General features: G+C 37.9%; 1 protein-coding gene across 1 annotated transcript in view; it reads right to left on the reverse strand.

Moving 5' to 3' along the window:
- Positions 1–5,060, reverse strand: part of LOC140143626 (calcitonin gene-related peptide type 1 receptor-like) — a 79,924-nt gene extending 74,864 nt beyond the window's left edge. The window contains exon 1 of the mRNA XM_072165443.1: positions 4,248–5,060. The gene's annotated coding sequence lies outside the window, so the exon portion shown is untranslated. The remainder of the gene's footprint in view (positions 1–4,247) is intronic.
- Between the last annotated feature and the right edge of the window lie 940 nt (positions 5,061–6,000).

Here is a 6,000-nt window from a genome sequence, read left to right on the forward strand (position 1 = left end):
CGTCCCATACACTAAACAACCTCCATTATAAAGTTTAAACTCATTTTTTTGCACCTTTAAAGCAAATTATTAAATGGACGCAAAAATGTCTCCAGTGTAAAATCCTTGCACTTAAAAAGCTTGTTTGTCCAATAATTACATTTGTACTTACCTGATATTTCCCAAAGGAAGGATATGCTGACGTAAATCTCATATAATGCAACTAATACAGATACAATTTAAGGTCAATTTTTTCGTTGTTCAGAATGTATTTCGTTAATATCTATTTTACTATTTTTACTTTTTTTTATCAATTCGGTAAGTGCATGAAGTAAGTAGGAAAGTAAGTAAGCAAGTTAGTATTAAAGTAAAGCAAGTTCACTAACGTTTATGCATTTTATGTGTTAGTATGCCAACACATTAAACTACGTGTTAGTGTTTTTACATTACATTTTTTGCGTAGTATGTGGTTGCATTTTCGAGACATGTTAGTGTTAATGTAATCACATTTTGTACAGGCTATTAAAACAGGTCATCAAAGATAAAAGATTAGACAAACTGATATAATTAAGCAAGTCAGTATGTAATAAAATGAGTAAGCAATCAAGAAAGTAAATAAAAGAAATCCCTTTTTTTTTTTATTTCAAACTAGGGCGGTGCATTCGTTTCAACTTGTCAATGATATATTTTGTTACTTTGTGTTTTTTTGTGTGAAAATCATATAATAATGCAACTTGAAGTATCAATCAATGATTGGCTGGTGGTGTAGGCCACTGGACACGTGACGTACGAGGCTGACGAAACGACAAGGCTGACAGCCAGTTCAAAGTAGACGGTTAGCAGTTACAAATTGAAAAACAACATACTAACAGTGGGGCACGGTTTTAGACATAATTTTGCTTTAGCAATATATAACATATTTAGAATTGTTTGTGAAGATTTAATAACTATTAAGTGTAATCAAATGGCGACGTCATAAATGGCGATATCGCATCAGGCCTCCTTCTTCCAAGTGATTGACGTCAAATATTCACATACAGGATGTTTAAGGATTTTTTTGCGTCTCTTGTTTTTTAACAATTTAAACTGAAAGCAATATGGATGTTCTCATTAGATAAATGATGTTTTTACGCTATCCTAATAATACATTAATAATTCGTCAATGAACCATGATAGCAGGTCTATCCCGTCCTTCGGTTTGAAGAGCCATGTCTGTACTGTCACTTGCAGTCAGTCCCGCCATATCGACTGATTAGTGCCAGAAGTGAGTAAGTGCAATTACCCACTTCTGGCACTAAGCAGTCGATCTGCGCCAAGGAAGCTTAGTGCACTGATTTTGATATCCAAAAACTGCATCGCTCTGATCATGCTGATCCTGATGAAATGGCGCCATGTATTAATGCATTTATATGTTTGCATACTGTTATGAGATTTTACGTATCAATTGTGTGTATTTGGATGTCCATTTTGATATAATTCATGGACATAATCCTTTAAAAGCAAAATGCGCGCGCACTTAAATTTTACAAAATATCATTCCATCAAAACACACTTAAATTGTCATCTTGATATATCTACGTAGACACTCCAGGAACATTTCCAATGAACATACATATCACCCACATGATATAAAAAATAACTTTCAATAATGTATAAGTATTTTCTTGGTACTTGATTTTAACCATGACGGCAGTCAATGTAAAGTGATTGAGACAACCACTCAGTTTAGTGTATAAGGGGAGCCTATAATATGTATTTTAGGTCAAACGAGACGTGTTGAAAAGTTTGACGATCATATGACCTACAAGTAAGCGTTGTGGCTGTCCGTTAAATGCTGGAAAATACAAGCAAATGTAATGCATCAACCCGCAAGAAAAATCAACCTGTTCAAAGTACTGCGTGTACTACGCGGAATGCACGCCCGTGCAATTATACAATATTTATACACAGCTCGCATATTAGTAACGGTTGCTCTGATTGGTTCTTACTAGGAATGTCCGTTAGACATCTGCAGACAAACCGTATTTCATAGGACGCGTCAAATGGATACAGGTTTTGGTCCCTATATCATAATGGATTATTGGACTCCATGGAGGTGATGGGTATGTTATTCAACCAAAATGAGGTAATCAGTATCCTCTCCTCCTTTCGCATTTTATATCTGGCATTGGAAAAGATTGAAAATAAGATGGAAAAACAAAGACCAAAGACCAGCTTTACGCTACCGCTTCATTCAAATTTTAAGCAAGCGGGTTTCGACAGCAGACGACAAGTTTCAATTTTTTTTTAAAATTCAAATATTTCAAAAATGCAATTTTTTGACCATATTTGGAATCAGCATGAAAAAATAATACAAACAAGACTAGTATTGGTTCAGTGGTAAAAAAAAGCGCAGTGATTTATAGTGAGCTACACACAGGCACAACGCCTATAGACGTTGATCCACAAGCCTCAGCACACTTTACAGGTTGTCGCCAGGAGCGTAGCAAGAGCATCAGGGGCCCATGGACAAGGAACAGCGCGGGCCCTTTTAACCAGGGCGGGATTTAGCCTACCTTATGGGCCCTGGGCCAGGCCAAAATTTGGAGGCCCCGAACTCACGTGCCGAGGAAGGCATGTGCACTCAAGTCAGTGGCCAAGTTTTGGTTTAACTAAAGGTGGACTATTTTGTTCATTTCAATTTTAGACTACTTTGGCCCCAGATCACCATAAATTTTGGTATTTGAATGCGCGCGAAGCGCGGAAAATTTTACAATTTTGCCCTATTTTGACCAAAAAACATGCTGTTATTGAGGTTAAAAGAAAGATGCATAGGGCAATTTTGGGGGCCCAAAATTGCCCTGGACCCGGATCCATCTGGCCCAATGGTATAAAAATCCGGCCCTGCTCTCCATTATCAGCCCTTATTTAATTTTCGCTTTTGTGCTCGGGGCCCCTGAACCCTCGGGGCCCATGGACTTCGTCCACCCTGTCCCCCCGCTTGCTACGCGTCTGGTTGTCGCTGACCACTACGGGCCCACATCATTCCATAAACCATTTAACAACAATTCAGGGACTTTGATGCTACAAGAGCGCACACCCTAGACATTCCACAAATAACCTTCGCAACCAGGATCAGCTCCCCGACTTTCGTACGGGTTACAACGAGACAATTAGCAGTAAGTTCCTTGTCCAGGGGAATTTCAAGCTAACTCAATTTGTCCACGAGATCGTACTAGGCACCGCCAGGGTTCGAACCCGCAACCTCTCACACCATAGTTGAACGCCGTATCGATTGAGCTATCTTGACTGCTTTTAGCTCCTGATATTTTGATAAATTTCTCAAAATTCGTCTTTTTATATTGAAGCCTGTGGCTAGCACACAGAGCATTACATTGTTTACGAGGTGATCAGTTTACCACCTTCTCTTAGAGCTATTGTGTAGCCTATATGACCCAGATGGGTAACATCAGATGACCTTGTTCAGCACAGCTTTCCAGAAAGTGACATTCACCTGAGGCAATTGCTTGTGAAATGTTGACGGCTGGTAACAGGTGTTATGCTGGATATTTGTTCATAGCGTATTTGAATGAGTTATAACCTTTATTTTCAGATAAAATGTTGGTAGAATAGAACGAATTGTTCAAGGAATATGAAGCGTAATGAACTTTCCAAAATGCAATATTTTGATCCACTTGAAATTATAAAATGAGCTTAATGATTTTGCTAAATAGTTATATTGGAGTACTAAAACTGGTCAAAAGCTATTATATGCAAGTGATCGGTTTCAATTAATATTGGTTGTATGTTTCGATAAAGCAAGCTTTAGTGTTCAGGTCTTGTACAAATAAGACGTATAAAATGGGATATATTCAAATAAAGAGAACATAGGAGAATATCCTAGAGGGATGTGGGATTAATCCTCCCAATATTCGACTCGTGGGAGATGTCCATAACTGATCCCCCAAAATAAATTGTGAATAATAAATCGTGTCAACCAGATAAATCACTTTTTGGGTAGATTATTCACAATATGAATATTTCCCAGATGGCTGTGAGTATACACAGTGTTATCCCCAAAATGTTACACACAAATATTTGACACATCCAGGCGTATTTTGGCGCGATTTCCGCGCATTTTTTGTTGTTTTGTTGCAGAAAAGTTAATATGGTAGCTAAAGGTGCAGCATTCACTCTGCTTAACAGATTTTACACCAACCGACATCTTCCCCCATATCAAAAACGAAATCTACCTCAGGACAAGAAGAATATTATGCTAAAAGTCTTACCTTGATATCAATGTAAACCTGCTGCACTAGTGGCTCGCTAATGCTTTTCTATTCCTTCGAAACAAACACTAAATCACGTTTAACTTCCACACGTACGTCACAAAGTATTCATGGTCAAATCGGTGGATAAGTAAGTTGTTTCCATATAAATATGTCTATGTTGATTCCATATGTCTCACATTGCAGAACTTTAGCAACCCAACATCTTGAGGTTTAAATGTTAGCTAATGAAGATAGTCTCAGGTGTCAACCTGTCTGCTCAAACTGACAATGCTCGCACCAGAAATCGTGCGATTTAAATTCTGCACATAGCAGGAAACAGATTAAAAATCTTTGCCAATCTATCAGGAGAATTAAGGGCTGGTGAAGTAGCTTGGTGTTGCAGCTTAGATCCCGACTGACCGTCCTTATGTCCTTGTTTAAACATCCACTTGATGTAATATAAGACCACAGAGAATTCTATAGAGAATCGTTATCCGGCCGGCATATTGAATACGTTTCTTGTAGATAACCTCGGTTACGGACGGCCAACTAGTAAATGATCTCTTAGTCCAATTACCTATAACATCGATGTCCGTTTGCCTAGGTTCGAACATATAATACTATAATAAAAGAATATCGGTCAACAGCATTAACTGTATAATGTGTGATGGAAAACCCCCATGAGGTCTTCTCCAGCGCTCAGTGACTGGACTACACGTTGAGTAAATAGCAAACTTTACCATGCAAGACGGTCTTCTCTCTGTCACTGGTCAGTAGTACACACGAATCGTTACTTGTTTCGATTTACACACAACAGACGCGCGTAGAGATGAAGTCAAGAGTGTGAACACTATCCCGTGGGTATTCCTAGAAGTAAAAATAAAAGAGACGAATGACGTGTTAGCAATGAAAATGCTTCTCCATTTCCGTGCTATTCCTTGACTTGCACGTCAAGTAACAAACATGATAAATGGACTGATGCTGTGAATACAGGAAGTTTAGAAACAAATTGATACAAAAATGAAAAACCATCAATTAAAGTATTCTGTTCGTGATTAAAAAGGAGGTTGAAATGGTTCTTAAGAAGAACCTCAATACGGTCAAAGTCCGTCATGTGTATACTGACATATGCACGTTCAAAACAATAACACCATTGTAATACCTTGTGTGGTTGCATAACAGAACTTGTTATCTTGACATAACCAGATATATCGTATTGAACACAGTGAAGTAACAAGGCCATCAATACAACCACCACACTATGTACGTTGCTCTGCCTTGTAAATCAGTTCAGCAGAAAATAGTCGAACGCTTTAGAGCAAAGCAGACCATTACACTGAATCTGCGTGCTATGAGCAGCAAACTGCGCAGCCTTATTTACATCGAGTGACACAACAAACTTGATATTTCAAAATTGGATCATAGCAAGACTTGGTGTACAATTAAAATGGTTTGCTTCCGGTCATCAATCATTCATTGTGTTGAATTTTAAAATCATGACACGTATAAAGAAGTATTACAATATTATAGTAACTGTTTGATTTGTATTTAGCGTTGTACTAATTTACTCAAAAGATTACCATAGGATTATACAGATTACAATAAGCTACTACCTGTTTTGTTTTGTATTCTAGTTTGCAATTTAGAATTCATCCCAAAGCTCTGTCATTATTGCAAAGCTCTGGCTTATTAGTTTGGAGTACATTGTTTATTTATAGTTTCAACACACTCGCTTATTTTACCCATGCCTCAACGCTTAACGCGTAGAACT

The sequence above is a fragment of the Amphiura filiformis genome, unplaced genomic scaffold, assembly GCF_039555335.1.
Source record: "Amphiura filiformis unplaced genomic scaffold, Afil_fr2py scaffold_24, whole genome shotgun sequence".
Taxonomy (NCBI): Eukaryota; Metazoa; Echinodermata; class Ophiuroidea; order Amphilepidida; family Amphiuridae; genus Amphiura; species Amphiura filiformis.